This window comes from Mustela nigripes, chromosome 6 (assembly GCF_022355385.1).
Source record: "Mustela nigripes isolate SB6536 chromosome 6, MUSNIG.SB6536, whole genome shotgun sequence".
In the NCBI taxonomy this organism is placed as follows: Eukaryota; Metazoa; Chordata; class Mammalia; order Carnivora; family Mustelidae; genus Mustela; species Mustela nigripes.
Window position 1 is genome coordinate 125976410 of NC_081562.1, and position 18100 is coordinate 125994509.

The 18100-nt window shown below is 44.0% G+C and overlaps 1 protein-coding gene across 2 annotated transcripts in view; it reads right to left on the bottom strand.

Annotated features, from left to right (window-relative positions):
* KIAA1217 (KIAA1217 ortholog) overlaps positions 1–18100 on the bottom strand; it is a 463282-nt gene that overhangs the window by 388890 nt on the left and 56292 nt on the right. Inside the window, exon 1 of one of the 2 annotated variants that reach the window (XM_059404173.1) lies at positions 14197–14221. The exons of the other annotated variant lie outside the window; for it this stretch is intronic. The gene's annotated coding sequence lies outside the window, so the exon portion shown is untranslated. Of the gene's footprint in view, positions 1–14196; positions 14222–18100 lie in introns of those variants that run through there. 2 annotated transcript variants of the gene reach the window in all.

Consider the following 18100-nt stretch of genomic DNA (forward strand, 5'->3'; position numbering starts at 1 on the left):
AGCTTTCCAGATGCGCATGTGCCTCGTGGCCTGAAGACCCCCACGCCTTCCACCCTAGGCTGAAAGCCCCTCGATGACAGGGATTTAGCCTTCTCTTTGTTTCTTCACCACCATATCCTAGAAGAGTACTGGCAACGTAGCAGGTATTCCAGAAAGACTTGCTGAAGACCAAAATCAGACCCTCCCACACAGAAGCAATGTAGCTGGGCTGAGGGGGCGACAGGCAGACCTGTGTCTGCTGCAACCAGACTTCAGTGGGGCTGGAATGGAAAGAGTCTGGGTTCTCGATGAGAGCAGACACTACTGGTTTCTCGGGCAGAAGGAAACTAGAAGCCTATCTCCATCTGTCCTAGCTCGCCGTTCTCAAGGGCTCTGTCCTCATCTATGGGATAAGCTGAAGGAAGGGTTCATTAAAAAGCTGCCCTCTTTGGTGTGAATGTCTCTGAGCACAAATCCTTACTCCATCTGCCCTTCCCTCTCCTGAACCCACTCCATCTGGCTGACCCTTACACCATTTTTTATTTTAGTTGTCCACTAGTGTTCTCTGGGATATGATGCTTTGTACCACCCTGGTGTTTCCTGAGCCTGTTTTTCTGGAACTCTCTCTTGGGTTTCCTCTTGCTTCTCTTTTTATTTTTTATTTGTATTTGTATTTTTTTTTCTTCTGTGAGCCCCTAGAATTTCAATCGGGACCCAAACCCAGGACTTCGTAGATGTATCCTAGTTAGCTGGCCATGTGTATTTGTTTTTACACAACTATAAAATAAAATGAGTGTAATTGTCATCCTATGGTTGCAGGAGGTGAGTCATTGCCAACACTTCCTTTGGTGTCTTCATAAAATTCCAAGTAGAAAACTATTCCAGGGGCGCCTGGGTGGCTCAGCGGGTTAAGCCACTGCCTTCGGCTCAGGTCATGATCTCAGGGTCCTGGGATCGAGCCCCGCATTGGGCTCTCTGCTCGGCAGGGAGCCTGCTTCCTCCTCTCTCTCTGCCTACTTGTGATCTCTCTCTGTCAAATAAATAAATAAAATCTTAAAAAAGAAAAGAAAAGAAAAGAAAACTATCCCAAAATTGAAACAGATAGGAATGTGTCCTAGGGAAGCCCCTGTGATTATTCCAGGCAGCACTCTGATGTTTAAAAAATAATCAAGCTTAAAAACACAAGACTTTTGTTTTGGCGAATAAAAAGTGTCAGCTCATAAGTAATTCGGGGCTTGAATGGGTATGGATCTGTCTGGGTATGGATCCATTCTTCATAGACTTTACTTTGAGAGTAGTGAGGTTCACAGCAAAACTGAACATCAAGTACAGAGGTCCCATACACCTCCTGCCACCATATGCTTGGCTTCTTTCACTGTCAACAGTGACATCAGAATGGGGCACTTGTTACAACTGATGAAGCATCACAGACACAACATTATCACTCCAAGTCCACAGTTTACATTTAGGATTACTCTCAGTGTTGTACATTCTATGCATTTGGACAGACGTATGATCACCCACTGCTATCGTATCATACAGAATAGAGTCGATGCCCTAAAAATTCTCTGTGCTCGGCCTCTTCATCCCTCCCTTCTTCAGCTCCTAGCAACCACTGATGTTTTCACTGTCTCCACAGTTTTGCCTTTTCTAAAATGTCATATAATTGTTACCATATACTAGGCAGCCTTTTTATATTGATTTCTTACACTTGGTAAAATTTAAGTTTCCTCCATGTCTTTTCACCACTTGAGAGTGCCTTTCTTTTCACTGCTGCATAATATTCCACTGCATGGATATACCACTGTTTAACCACTTACCTACTGAAGGACATCTTGGTTGTTTCCAAGTTTCGATTATGAACCAACACCTTATAAGCATCTGGTTTTTGTGTAGATAAAATCTTTCAGCTCATTGGGGAAAACACTGAGCAGTTTGGTTGTGAGATTGTATGGTAAGAATATATTTAGTTTTGCAGGAGGTTGTCAAACTATCTTCCAAACTATCTTCCAAAACTATCTACCATTTTGCATTTCCACCAGCAGTGAATGAGAGTTCCTGTGGCTCCACACCTTCCCCAGCATCTGACGTTGTCAGTATTTTGGATTTTAACTAGCCTGACAGGTTTAGGCAGGCATCTCATTGTTTTATTTTGCAGTTCCCTAACAACATATGATGTTGAGCATCTTTTCATGCACTTTTTACCATTTGTGTATCTTCTTTGATGAGATATCTGCTCAGATATTTTGTCTGTTTTTAAACTGGGTTGTTTATTTTCTTATTATTGAGTTTAAGAATTCTTTGTATATTTTGGATAATGGTTCTCTATCAGATGTGTCTTTTGCAAATATTTTCTCTCAGTCTGTGGTTTGTCTTTTCATTCTCTTGACAGTGTCTTTCAAAGAGCAGTAGTTTTTAATTTTAATAAAGCCCAACTTATCAATTATTTCTTGCATGGATCACACCTTTGGTGTTGTAGGTACAAAGCCATTGCCAAACATAAGGTCATATGGATTTTCTCCTATGTTACAGTCTATGAGATTTATAGTTTTGTAGCTTAAATTTAGTTCTATGATCCATTTTGAGTTAATTTTTGTGAAGGATGTAAGGTTGTGTCTGGATTTATTTTTTTGCATGTGGATGTCCAGTTGTCCTAACAACATTTGTTTTTTTTTTTTTCATTGTATTACCTCTGTTCCTTTGTCAAAGATCCATTGCTTTGTGTATATGGGTTTATTTACAGGCTCTCTATTCTGTTCCACTGATCTGTTTGTCTCTTCTTTTGCCAGTACCACACTGTCTTGGTTACTGTAGCTTTCTAGTAAGTCCTAAGGGCAGGCTGTAGCCAATGTTCTTCAGTAATGTGTTGGCTCGTCTGGGTCTTTTGTCTCTCCATATAAGTTTTATCAGTCTGCGAATATCCATAAAGTAACTTGCTGGGACTTTGGTTTGGATTGTACTGAAGCTATAGCTCAATTGAGAAGAACTGACATCTTGAAGGGATTGAATTTCCCTGTCTGTAAATACGGGGTATCTCTTTATTTATTTATCCTTTTTGATTTCTTTCATCAGAGTTTGTTATTTTCTTCATATAGACCTTGTATATATTTTGTTAGGTTTATACCTAAGAATTTCACTTTTGGAGTGCTAATGGTAAGTGGCATTGTGATGTTTTTTTTAAATTTCAAATTCCAACTGTTTGTTGGTGGTATAGAGGAAAACAATAGACTTTGCATTTTTGATGTAATTGCTTATTAATTCTAAGACTTTTGTTAGTTCTTTTGGTTTTTCTGTATAGATGATCATGTCATCTGAAAACAAAGAGTTTTATTTCTTCCTTCCCAAGCTGTATACCTTTGGAAAGTTTTTTAAAATGAGGATATAATTAATTCATATATCATAAAATTGACCCTCTTCAACTGTACAATTCATTAGGTTTTAGTATATTCACAAAGCGGGCAACCACCAGCACTATTTAATTCCAGACCATTTTCATCACCCAGAAAAGAAATCCTATGCTCACTAATTGAGTATGCTCATTCCCTGCTGCCTGAATGAATCACATTTTACAGAAGGACTCCAACATCTAAGATAAATAAACTATTGTGACTGGGGTGCCTGGGTGGCTCAGTGGGTTAAAGCCTCTGCCTTTGGCTCAGGTCATGATTCCAGGGTCCTGGGATCGAGCCCCACGTTGGGCTCTCTGCTCAGCAGGGAGCCTGTTGCCCCAACATGCACAGAAAGGGGAGCCAAATACTTACAACTCATTTTATTTATGTATGAATGTATGTAAAGATTTTATTTATTTGAAAGAGAGAGAGAGAGCACGAGCAGGGGTGAAGGGAAGAGGGAGAGGAAGAAGCAGACTCCCTGCTGAGCAGGGAGCCCCATGCGGGGCTCGATACCAAATCCCCAAGACCATGACTTGAACCCAAGACAGACTCTCCATTGACTGAGCTGCCCAAGGACCTGGCTTAAAACTAATTTTAACAAAACTTTTGTACAGTATTTATATTTGTCAGAGAATTTCATGAGTAAGTCACAAATACATTCTACAATCACCATTAGGGAAAAGCAGCAGGGACTTGAGCCAGGACAGTGTACCCACGGCCAGGCGGCTCCTCCCCTGGCATCCTGTCCGCTCGGTTTCTGCAGCAACGGATGCTAATAACACACAGGGGCTGCTTGGGCTGTTTTGACTGTTTTGGCCAAGCCGTGACCATAGTTTGACCTTGGCTTTTACTGTGATTTGTTTGGACAGACTGCATTTTGTTTGTTTGTTTTAGTTTTTTTGAATAATAGTTATTATGTGGATTTTTTTTTTAAAAAGAAAAACCATTAAACCTTCAAGAATGTTTGTCAGAAGGGCTAAAATATCCAACCAAATGGCCAGGAAGTTCCTGATACTAAACATTCACCAGGTCCCTTGGACATGTTTTTTGCACGTGTTTTCTTGGAGCAGCTAATAACAGGGCTACCTAGCCGAAATGTTCTTTTCCTGGGCCATTTGATGAAGAGAATGTCAGAGAAACAGTTGGCTTAAAACTGACACTAAAAGGGAGAAAATGAAAAAGCAAAATATCAGGGATAATTGACATCTGAATACTATAAATTGCACTTAGCTAGAAATATATCCTTTGTTTCAGAACTAATATATTTTTTAAAAGATTTTTACTTATTTATCTGAGCAAGAAAGAAAGAGAGCAGAATGAGGGGGAGGGGTAGAGGGAGAAGCAGACTCCCCACTGAGCAGGGAGTCCAATACGGACCTCAATCCCAGGACCCTGGGATCATGACCTGAGCCAAATGCAGGTGCTTAATCCACTGAGCCACCCAGGTGCCCAAGAGTTAATATATTTAAAGAATAGTTTGGGAAGAGAAGAATTAATGGTATTTCTTCCCTTTAAGGCAACTTTCTTAACTGGGCCAGGACACAAACTAAGTGACAGACTTGCTAAGAGCAATATTCGCTTCATAGATTAAGTGCTAGCCTTATGTAAGATACTGAGTTGAAAGCCATCCTATTCATAGTAGAAGTTGAGGATCTGTCTAGAGAAGGACTACACTATAGTTTGGCAACCTCAGGTTATGTTTATTTTGTTGCTGATTTTTTTTTTTATCATTTTCGGGCCGAAAGCATGGCATATATTGGGGGGGAGTGAATTTTGTCCAAATTAGGAGTGCATTGTGGCTGCCTCCCCAGCTTAGCACTGGTAGTTACGGAGAGTTCTCTCTGGGTTCCATCCGAACATTCACCCAGAAGGCCGCCACGTGCAGAGAAACCTTCTGTTTCTCGTCCCTGAGACAGACGTGCACCTGCCGCCCTCAGAAGTTATTGGCCAACTAGAGTAACAACTTTGGGCTTGTTACCCATGTGACTACCACAACAGCAGCCTCATACCCCTGAATCCTGGTGGGGTTGTTGAAGACACCCTAATAGGTTTGAAGACCCCTGAAATAAGACACAGACACCTGGCAGGTTGGTTGCTGGCGCAAGGCAGGCAAGGAGAGGACCTCGAAGGGCCATCCCCATGGCTCCCGTCCGTAAGAGCGCCGGCTGCTGCTGCGACCCCCACTCCCCTGAGACCCGTATTTCAGACCATCTTCTTTCTTTTATGCTCTGGAGTCTAAAACCCCTCTTACGTTTCTGATCAGTTAAGTTAGGCGAAAACAGTTCCATCTCCTCCACGCGTGGGTGAGATCTCAGCCCCTCAGCAGGACCCATCTCTGGAAACTCTCCTGCAGTCCTAGACTCCCATGCGCCTTACTGACAGCTGCTCAGAAACGCATTTTACCAGGTCTGTGAGCTACACACTCACGCGTCACTGCATTATTGTCTGGGACTAACCGTCCTTCATTCTGGGTCATCTCTGCCAAGGATGGGTGGCAGCTCGAGGGGAGTGCAAGCAGAAGACATATGATGGCCCTAGGATAGGACAATTCGCAGCTTATGGGTCCCAGGCAGACCCCCCAGTGGCGCTATGGCCATGACTGTGTGTGAAATGTGGTCTGGCTTCACACAGCTCCCTGCCCCCCTCCCCAGGACCAGGAGACCACCTGCAGAGAAAGACGATCTACATAAATAACAATTTCACTTCAGCTTCCCTTGCAGATGGTCCTGATTTGGAAAAAAGGTATGCAGACAGTCTTTGAAATACGACTTCTGTATTGTCGGCCACTTAGAATTCTTCTGCGTTAAGTCTCACGGTCCCCATGACAAGATACTGACTTGACATCATGAGCTTCCTTTGCAACCCAGCTCACTTTTCTTAATTTATTTTTATTTCGCAAATCAGCAGGCCCTAATTTCTGAATTGACTTTTTTTCCCTTCTCATTTCCAAATATAACTGGTCATGAAATCCTATATATACTTGTCCCCTCCATTCCTACTGTCACCATTCTAATCCTGATGCTTACGGCTCTATGCCTGGCCTATCCCATGATAATCTCCACGTTTTAGGTGTCCCCAACCCGCCCTTCACATGACTGCCAAACCAATACCATTTAACACGCTTTCTCCTGGACTTTGCATGCACTGATGCCTTCAATCACTCCCCATTACCCATATACAATGCATTGTGCTGTGTTTTACTAAACTTACTAACTCGGTTGTCACTTCCTTCCAAAAGATATTGACTCAGTACGTACCTGCAATGTATTCCACATCACCCTTAGCCCTGGAAGACAGCAATGAACTAGCCAGGTCCATTTCCAGCTTTCTGTTTTAGAGAAGGGGGTTGGATATTGAAGATGAATTCTCAGAAAGAAAAACTATGAAAACATGCAGTGAGAGAAGTAAAGCTATTTCTAGGATCCTGGGAGGCTTCCCCAGGAATGACACTGAAGCTGAATGCCAGGTAAATATTGGTGATTATTGGGCAGGGGAAGGGGACAGCATATGCAAAGGGCCTGAAGTAGAAAAGAGCCTGATGCATCCATGGGAAGAAAGAAGGCTGGCGGAGCGGGATGCAGAGAGCGGGGAAGCACAGTAGGGAATAAAGACCGAAGGTCACCCAGGGCCTTCGTAGGATGCGCTGAGGAATTTGGGCTTCATTATAAAAGCAATGGGAAACCACAGGCAGGTCTGAAGCAGAGGAATGCAACTTACCGTGTTTTAGAAAGATCACCCCAGCTGCACGGCGCAGACGTTTGGAAGAAGATGCTGCCGGTGGCCAAACAGAAGTGTTGCGGGATAGATAGTAGATTGGTGGTGGCTTGGACCAATGTGGTGCCGTGGAAGTGAGTGGAAAAGGAGCAGACGATTCAAGAGAGCGTGAGATGTGGTCAGCGGCAGGGAGGGGCAGGGAGAGGAGAGACAGAGTCAGGTTAAGGAAGATGGCCAAGTTCTTGGTCTTTATTGAGCTGAGGGCCCTGGATGCTAAGCTGAGTTTGGGATAGTTCAGTCCACAGTGGATTCCCCCAACAGGTGGGAGCATATGGCAATGTGGAGCTCAGAAGAGGGGTCCCTGTGGGGAAACATATTGGAGATTCATTGGAATAGTTGATAATTGTGACCATGGTGGGGGGATGAGGTTGACAGGGAGAACTTGGGAGGTGGAATGGTGAGTAGAGAAGGAAGACCTTGCCAGGGAGTGTGAGAAGGGGAAGCTAATTAAGTCGGAGAAAAGTGGAGGAGGTGTTATCTGGAGAGCTAAGGGAAGAGAGTGTGCCAAAGGCCCGGGCTGTTAAATGCCGTTGAAGGCAGCACGAAGCCCCGTGGAGCTCCGGAAATCATGTGTACATTTCACGTCTCCATGTGTTAGTCCGGATTCCCTTGGGGGAATCCCCTCCATCCCAGCTGCTATTCGAAGAAATTTATAAATAGCAAGATACACCTGTGCTGTAGAGTTCTCTGGGTTTTGGCAAATGCACAGAGTTATGTGCCCAGCACCACAGTCATGATACAGACCAGTTCTATCTCCCCCGTCCCCCCAGGTTGCCTCATGCTGTCCCATTAACTCAATCTTTCTCCCCAACTCCTAGGAAACCACTGATCTGTCTCCATTCTGAGAGGTTTGTCTTTTTCAAAATGCCATACATGGAATCACACATTATGCAGCCTTTGGGGCCCGGCAAACTCTATGTAGAGATCATTCATGTTATTATCGATTCCTACGTGACTCGCTCGTTCCTGTTCCCTGCTAAGTGGTACTGCATTGTGCAGCTCTAACCACAACCTGTTTATCCGTTCAGCGGTGGAAGGACATGTTGGTTCCTTTCAGTGTTTGCTGACCATGAATGGAGCCGTCATACACATTGGCAAGCAAGTGCTGTCTGAACAAAAGTTTTCATTTCTCTTGGGAGTGCAATTTCGGGGTTGCACAGGAAGGCTATGTTCAACTTTCTAATCACCAATGTCTTAATGATTTTGTGATTTTGGTGAGGTGGTAGGATCAAAACAGGATTGGAGATGGTTAAAAGTGAGAGGGGGGTGGGGTGCCTGGGTGGCTCAGTTGGTTAAGCATCTGACTCTCGCTCTCGGCTCAGGCTGCGATCTCAGGGTGCTGGGATCGAGCCCTGAGCGCGGCTCCCTACTCAGCGGGGAGTCTGCTCCTCTCTCTCTCTCCCTCTGACACTCCTCCCTGCTCATGTTCTCACTCTCTTTGTCTCAAATAAATAGATAAATCTTAAAAAAAAAAAAAAGTAAGAGGGAGGCAAGGAGGTACAGAAATTACGTGAAAGCAGGGCTTTGGAGGAATCTGGCTGACATGCAGAGTGAACAGGGCTGCAGCTGGAGGTGGCCCCCAGGTTAAGGGAGGAAGGGTTTGGCAAAGATTTAAAAAAAAAAAAAAAAAGACTGGCTCATGGTTAATGAGGGCAGGAAGGAGAAAGCAGATGGGGAGAGGATGAAGATAAAGATAATAGTGGGAGGAGGGGTAAGCAGGCTTCTGTGAGGACAGGAGACACTGGCTTTGGATGACAAGGAAGTAGCCCCTTCATTTTACTGAGAGAACAGGAAAGCAGGGAGCCTCTCGAAGCCCTAGTCTGATCTTAACGTGACCTCATAGAGGACAGTGGGAGACAAGTTCAGACCATTCAAACCACCTGCTGCATAAGCCCTTGACCCCACCAGACAGTGTCCTGTGATGACACCAGGCCAGTGTTGGTCTCTAAGAGCCGGTCAGTGTGGGGAGGAGGCAGTCCTCACCTCTGTCCGGCCAGCCGGGATGGGGCAGGCGCTCAGGACAAGAAGCCACGCTCCCAGTTCAGCGGACTGTTAGTATTTACTTACACACGTATTTTTGCTTTATTTCCTACCAAAACACACTTATTTGCAAAGTATGATCTCTGTGTCCCAAATAACCCCCAGTTCAGCAGACACCCCAAGGTCACAACACCTGCACCAAGTCTGGTGCATGGGATGCACGCTCATGAGAATTCCCCTCACTCTGTGCAATCTGGCACATTCGCCAGCCTTCTAGATAACATCCACGCGTTTCGTTTCTATGGCCCCTGACACTAACCCCTGGTAATTAGAAGTTGTGACTTCCCACTCATTCCTGAGTGGAGCAGGACAGATTTTTTTTTCTACTCTTAGAAAAAGAAAGTCGTGGTAACAATCATGACATGATAAGAAAACAGCATTTGTGTTCGTTTATTTAAATGATTACAATGCAAGAGTGCGGAGCATGTTGTTGAAGAAATCATGGTTTTAAGACCTCCAGGGAATATCTGAAATGACTTCAGCCAGTCGTTCAGATTCTAGAAAGCCTCATTCTGATAGGCAGTGGAGCAATTTGTGAGCCAAGACTGATAATCACACAGTCAGTTGTCAGATATCAGATTTAATACCTTAAAAACTCACGGGAACAAATAAATGTTTTGTGGAACAGTTGCATACAAAAGGACTTGCTGTGGGGATCTCATCTCAGTGTACCCGAAAACAGCCAGGTGTTTAAAGGCAGGAAACGTAATTTCTTGGTTTTGGAAAAAGGCTTGGAGACAGTCGTAAGTCTAATATAATCAGGGAAATACTCGGCAGGTGGCATGTCGGACTGTGAATCCAGACATAATCTACACAGGTGACTAATGTTTTAATGACTTCTGGTTATTGTTTTGATTTTTTTTCCAGCCACAATGTTATACATCACAGAACTGCCATTCTATAAATAAATTTGCTTGTACTTTTGAGAAATTCCTTCTAGGCTACTTAGCATCTTTAAAGCAGGGCTAAGAATGTTAGGAAGAGCCTCTGCGATTATAAAGTTGTTGCCTGATTTTGAATCACTCACAGACTTCTCGACAGCCACTCCACACTGGGGCTGGGGACCCAGTGTGGATTAGAGATGTTCCTCCCGTGGAAGCACTTACCGTCCGTCCCCACAGATGCTCTCCGGAAGAGATCGGAAAGGAGAGACTAGAATCCAGTGTGATTTGTGACATGGGGGGGCAGAGGAAAAGGAAGATTAGCTCTGTTTGGAAAATCTAGAGAAGACCTGTTTAAGAAAGCATTCTCAGGGGTGCCTGGGTGGCTCAGTGGGTTAAGGCCTCTGCCTTCGGCTCGGGTCATGATCCCAGGGTCCTGGGATCCAGCCCCACATCGGGCTCTCTGCTCAGTGGGGAGCCTGCTTCCTCCTCTCTGCCTGCTTGTTATCTCTCTCTGTCAAATACATTAAAAAAAAAAAAAAAAAAAAGCATTCTCAGTCTACTGGATCTCAGTGAAGGAATAGGGGTCTTCCTGATAGAAGAGACAGAGAACAAGGCAAAGACAGAGCGGCCAAGACGGTGCTCAGACACACAGAAGCCAAGATCACAGGCTGGAAAATGACTCCTCAAGCTTGGCATCCCAGACTTCCCAAAGCCAGAAGCCCCCTCTCCAGGGGAAAACCCATTCTCCACCTAACCCTTGCAGTTTATCTGGTGCCACACAGCCGCAGAGCTCCTGCAGGATGTGGAATGGGAAACGGATGAGTGAGCCCAGGAAAAGGACACTGGGGCCACCTTGTTAGAAGTGGACTGTCCCTTTCCTTGGCTCGGGAACCCAGTAGCTGCTCTGCTCCATTTTTATCCTATCATGGGAAGCCCTGGGAGCTTCAACACAGCTCTGGCTTGATAGAGAAAACCACTCACAACATACTGTTTCTAACCCCCGTGCAGCCAGGAAGCTCGTCACCTTCTCACTTCTAAATGTGTAGATGTGAAAAAAACGCTGAGATCTGTCACTGTGAGCAAGAAGACTGCCAGGATGGAATAAAACCCTTGAGTATAGTGTAATAAGCTTTCCTCTGTGGCTCTTAGGAACTGAACGTGTGCATTGCTCCAAAATTCCTAGGCTGAAATCCTAAGCCCTAGGGTGATGGTATTAGGCAAAGCCTTTGGGAGGTGACTCAGTCATAAGAGTTGGGTCCTCATGAATGGGACTAGTGGCCTTCCAAAGAAGACCCCAGAGGGCTCTCTGCTCTTTGCGCCGCGTGCGGCATACATCATGAAAAGGAGCCCGTCTGCACCCGAGGAAAGGGATCTCACCAGAAATTGACCCTGCTGGCAGCCTGATTTCAGACTTCCAGCCTCCAGAACTGTGAGAAATGATTTCCCTTATTTCTGGTATTTAGTTATCAAATCCTGAACTAAGTCAGGGGCTGAGATTGTACAAATGAGCCTCTGTAGGTAGCATGAAGGAGACGGTCAGAATTCAAAATTCTGTCTGCACATGGAATAAAGTGAAGCCAACTCAACAGAATGAGGACTGATTCTCTGGCCTTTGGTCATTCATTCATTCATTCATTCACTAACTCATTCATTCAAAGACGTGTTACGCTTGCCCAACCAGTGTGAGAGCAGGGAAAACTTGGGGTCCAATGTAACCATCAGAAAATGTCATATATTTGGACTCTTTTGGTAAGGAACGTGAGAATCACTTGATAGCATGTAAAATTTACAACTGAAATAAATACCGAATACCTAATAAATCACAAAGAACATCCAGCTGTGGAGGAATGCCCAGACTGTAAGACAGGACATTCCAAGAATCCTTACCTGAGACACACCTTCAGAAAAGTATATAAACAATATATTAAAAATAGACTATTCTCAAAGATGTGTCTAAGTAGCTTCTGAAAGACCGGCCACTGGGCCCAGATTTAACCTGACCCTAGTTATTATACATCTTTCCAATTAATAAAACTACATTTCTTGAAAATTTTCTAAGACTCATACTTCCAACTAAATCAGGATGACTCTTATCTGCCACCCTAAGGGACACTTGCTATTAAACCTTTTCATCTAGAGAGGAACAGATTTACTGAGTTTGGATACCATGAAGATCCCACACAAATCTCCAAATTGGATTAAGGCCTCTAACCCAAGTCTTGGGGAGCAGGGTGATGAGGAAGACCCAGGCCTGTGGGTCTCGCACCCACAGGAGACCTCACTGCCACTTAGGTGAGGAAGCACCACAGTCCCCAGGGACCCACGAAGGGACCAGGCATGAGGCAGTTGAACACGTGACATGGGTCAAGGGCACTGAGAGGCCCTCATGGGAAACCAGAAGCGGGGATCAGGCTGTGTCTGCTCTTACATCTGTGACAATCTCCCTCCCCTTCCCGGGGATAAGAAACTTCCATTTTTATTGCTAATTTTGATGTCTTTAAGCTTGAGCTGGCATTTCTCACTCATTCTCTCTCTTCTTCCCTTCATTAATGTTTGGCAAATCTATTACATAAAAACACACTCCCTATTAAACAGCAAAGTTATGACATTTATGGAACATTAGCCAGAAAATATGAAACCAAAGCTTTATTCCAAGTTCAATTAGAATGCATCCTTGATAGAATTTGGGATTCTTAGGGGAACAAAAAAAGAATCAATCTGGACATACTCCTTATTTAAAATCTTGTACACAGGGAAACTTCCAAAGGGGATATAAGAAATAATTAGGCTAACAATCATTCAAATGTCTTTGTTGACATTAAAATATTCTGGCTAATGTCAGTCTGATAATGAATGAGTTTCTGTTTCCTCCATAACTGAGGGAGGCTATCCAGTTTTGAAATACTGTCAGAAGCAAAAGGAATGCCTAATTTGCTCAACCGCCGAAGGCAGAGTTGGCCCTGGGAAAAAAGCCTCCTTTGTTGAAGTTCCGTTTTAAAGTTACTTCCAACCTGTTTTTAGTAATCTCCCCTCCTTGAAAGCTTTACTCTATTAACAACCAGCACCAGACACCGTATCTCAGAGACTCACCTGCCCGGTGTCAGGTGTGTGTGTGTGTCCTGGGGCGGGGGAGGAGTGGCGGGGGTAAGGTAGGGAACAGTGAGGGCAGCCAAGGGACTTGCCGGAAAAGTAACCTAATGAGCATATTTTTAAAACTGCAACTGCATGATGGTGTATTTACTTGTGGCGTGGGATGGGGAGGTTGATGAAGATTACCAAAGGTGCTAAAAACTTTTTAGACTACTTCTTGGCACCACCCGGAGAGCTGTTTTCTCTGCCTCGATCCAGATTTTCAGAAAGTGATTCGCGGCAAATGGAGCGACAGGGCAAGTCACAGTGTCCACAATGGGGCAAGTTGCTGGTGGCAAAGGACTGAAGTCATATCTTTTCCAAAAAGATTTCTGACTCGCACTGAGTACCACAAACCAAACCAACACAAGTGATCTTGCTGTCTGGGTTTCATGTCTCCTAAATGATTCTTTAAAAAAAATATATTTATTTGAGAGAAAAAGAGTGAGTGGGAGCGAGCACAAGCAGGGGGAGCGGCAGGCAGAGGGAGAGGCAGCAGCAGGCTCCCTGCTGAGCAGGAAGCCCGATGTGGGGCTCAGGGCTCCATCCCAGGACCCTGAGATCATGATCTGAGCCAAAGGCAGATGCTTAACCGTCTGAGCCACCCAGGCACTCCTCTCCTAAGTGATACTTACTTTATTCATTCCCAGCACTTGGACTAATATTTCTGGATTGAGCACAATGACTAGATGATTGCGAGGCGTCTAATGTTTCAGTGATCCATTTCTCCCCCTCAAATGTTATCAGTTCACGACATTCCAAAGTCTGGGCACCACTGAACTGTATACCAATCATCTACTTTTTGCTTAAAAGTAAACTGTGCCATTTACATCCTTGCAATATGCTTTGTCCAAGCAGCTCGAGATACAAAGTTATTATGGCATAATGAGTTATTACAGAACAACACTTACTTTGGTTAAGAGGCTTGTCAGCAGTGCAGCAGACAAAGGAGGCCAGACCACACACACAATCTCCCTCAATCACTCTGGGCTCCTTACCTAAGCCGACTTCTCCGTCGCATCCGACAGCTTTGGACACTTCCTCCCTCTTGGTCTGTGTGCCCTACAGCAGCCTGTTTTTCCTCCTGTTCTGATCGGCTTTTCTTGTTTTCTTATGTGGGGTCCATTTCCACAATTGCCTGTGTCTAAAAGGATGATGTGCTTTAGTTCTTTGTCTAGGTCCTCTTCTCTTTTTCATTAACCACTCTCCCTGCAGATCTCATTCATTTTCTTGGCTCTTGTTACTAACTACACAGCGACATCTAAATTTAGTTTTCTCACCTAGATCAATTGCGATGCTACATGGGAAGTACTTAGCGTCAGGCATACGTAAGGACTCATCTTCTCACTTGGAAACTATTTGTTGAATGCTTCTTTGTGCCAGGCCCCCTGCTAGCAGCTGGGGATACAGACGTAAGCAAAGCAGACCAAAGTCCCTGACCGCTCGGAGCATGCATACACACGAATAGGTAGGGTATCGTAAGTCAAATAAAACAAAGAAATAAGTACAATATACAGTAGTTTAGATAATGCTACGCAATATGGAACAAATATGATACAGACAAGATGAACAAGAAGGGCTTTGGTCGCAAGCATTTGCCACTTAAAATTAGGTGGCCAGGAAGTCTTCCTGCAAAGCTGACATTTGAGCCAAGATCTTAGGGAGATGGGAGTGAACCGTGAAGGTAGCTGGAGTGTGTTTCAGGCAGGACGGATGGCATGTATAAAGAGTTGACAATTCTTAACTAGAACCTACAAGCTCTTAGATTTCTCTCCTGAGGCCCAGCCTCAAGATACACATCTCTCTTAGATGTTCTGTGGACAAAGCACACTCAATAGGTCCTCGAAAACAGGCACACTCTGGAGACATAGTATGTTCACTCCTAGATGACCACAATAAAGTCAATGTCACAATAAAGCAAGTCAAACAAATTCTTTGCTTTCCCAGTGCACAGAAAAGTTATATGATACTGTAGTGTAATAGCATTGTGTCTAAAAGAACAATGCACATACCTTAATTAAAAATACTTTATTGCTAAAAAAATGATAACCATCATCTGAACTTTGAGCAAGTCATACTCTTGTGTTGATGGAAGGTCTTGCCTTGATGTGGATGGCCGCTGACTAATCAGGGTGGTGGCTGCCGAAGGCTGGGTTGGCTGTGGCAGTTTCTTAAAATAAGACAACAATGAAGTCTGCTGCACCAACAGACTCTTCCTTTCACAGATGATTTCTCTGTAGTATGCAGAGCTGTTCGATAGCATTTGACCCACAGCAGAACTTCTTTCAAAATTTGGAGTCGATCCTCTCAAACCCTGATGCTTCTTTACCAACGAAGTTTATACAGTATTTTAAATGCTTGGTGTCATTCCAACGATTTTCACAGCATCTTCATCAGGGAGAGCTTCCATCTCAAGAAACCACTCTCTTTGCTCATCCGTAAGAAGCAGCCCCTCATCTGCTCAAGTTTTATCATGAGATGGCAGCCACTTAAGTCCATCTTCAGGCTCCACTTTTTTTTTTTTTTTAATTTATTTAACAGAGAGAGAGAGATCACAAGTAGGCAGAGAGAGAGCGGGAAGCAGGGTCCCTGCTGAGCAGAGAGCCCAATGTGGGGCTCGATCCCAGGACCCTGAGATCATGACCTGAGCCGAAGGCAGAGGCTTAAACCACTGAGCCACCCAGGTGCCCCCAGGCTCCACTTTTTTAAAAAAGATTTATTTATTCATTTCAGAGACAGAGAGAGAACAAGATGGGCAGGGGGAGGCAGAAGGAGAGGGAAAGAGATAAGAGAGAAGCAGACTCTTGCAGTGACATGGGGCCTATCCCATGACCCTGAGGCCATGACCTGAGCAGAAACCAAGAGTTGGACACTCAACTAACTGAGCCACCTAGGTGCCCCAGGACCACTTCTAATACTAGCTCCCCTGCTATTGTCCTCTACTGAAATCTTGAATTACTCAGTCATGCATGAGGGTTGGAACCAACATCTTCCAGACTCCTGTTCATGTTGATCTTTTGACCTCTTACCATGAATCACAAATGTTCTTAATGCCTTCTAGAACGGGGAATCCTTTACAGGGGGTTTTCAACTAACTTTGCCCAGATCCATCAGAGGAATTATCTATAGCAGCTAAAACCTTCCAAAATAGATTTCTATAAGACATGTCATAGAAGTATCTATTTTTTATAAGTCTTCTTATAATAAATAATAAGACTTGAAATTCAAATTTACCCCCTTGATCCACGGGCTGCAAAATGGATGCTGTGTTAGTAGGCATGAAAACAACATTGATCTCATTGTGACTCTCCATCAGAGCCCCTGCATGACCAGGTGCACTGTCAACGCGCAATCATGTTTTGACAGAATTCTTTCTCTGAGCAGTAGGTCTCAAAAGTGGGCTTAAAATATTTAAGCAAACCATACTGTGAACAGACGTGCTGTCATTCAGGCCTTGTTTCATTTCCAGAGCATAAGCAGAGTAGATTTAGCATAATTCTTAAGAGCTCTTGGGATCTTCAGAATGGTCCAGAAGCATTGGCTTCAACTTCAAGTCCCCAGCTACGTTAGATGCTAACAAGAGCATCAGTCTCTCCTTTGAAGTTTTAAAGGCAGGCATTGACTTCTCCTCCCTAGCTACGAGAGTCCTAGATGGCATCTTCTTCCACTGGGAGGCTGTTTTGTTTGCACTGAACATCTGTTGTTTAGTTCAGGCTCCTCCATGAATGATCTTAGCTAGATCTTCTAGATACTTTGCCACAGCTTCTCCATCAGCTGCTGATGCTTCCCCTTAAACTTTCATGTTATGAAGACGACTCCTTAAAACGACTTAGCAACTTCTGCTAGCTTCCAACTTTTCTTCTGCAGCTTCCCTACCTCTCTTGGTCTCCACGGAATTAAAGATTTCTTGAAGAGTGGCAGGGCCTTACTCTGGATGAGGCTTTGGCTAACGGGAATGCGTGGCTTGTTTGATCTTTTAACTCCAGACCACTCAAATTCTTTTCCTATCAGCAGTCGGGCTATTTCGCTCTTACCATTCATGTCTTCACTGGAGTAGAACTTTTAATTTCCTTCAAGAACTTTTCCTTCGCATGCCTAACTTGGCTAACTGGAGGCAAGAGGTCTGGGTTTCAGCCTATCCAGGCTTTTTTTGACTTGCCTTCTTTGCTTAACTTAATCATTTCATTTTGGAGTCCTGAAACCATTCCAACAGTAACATCAAAGATCACTGATCATAGGTCATCATAACAAATATAATAATACTGGAAAGATTTGTAATATTGAAAGAATTACCCAAATGTGATACAGAGACATGAGTTGAGCAAATGCTGTTGGAAAAATGGCACCAACAGACTTGCTGGATGCAGGATTTCGCCAAAACTCTAATTTGTTAAAAAAAAAAAAAAAAAAAAAACCCCAAAAAACCAACAAAATAAAAAAAAAAAAAAAAAAAAAAACTCCACAAAATCTGCAAAGTACAATAAGGCAAAACACAATAAAATGAAGCATGCCTACAGACACATCACAGAGCTTTCCCTTGAGATCCCTGCCTGGTGAACGATACCGTCTGCATAAGGCAGAAACTCACGGTAGCTGCGACCCCTCTCACCTCCTCTCCCCTATATCGAGATGGCTGAAACTTTTTCCTGTTGCAACTACTAGTCGTTTTAAATTTACATTCGACTGTCAATTTACTTTATCACCTCACCTATTAAGCAAGCATCATTTAAATAACATTCAATGGATAAAATCCTGAGAGACGTGCGTCCATATGCTTCAAAACGGGTGATACAACATGGAGGCTTAAGTGGGTAGAAGAAGAATAAATGAAACAAGATGGGATTGGGAGGGAGACAAACCATAAGTGACTCTTAATCTCACAAAACAAACTGAGGGTTGCCT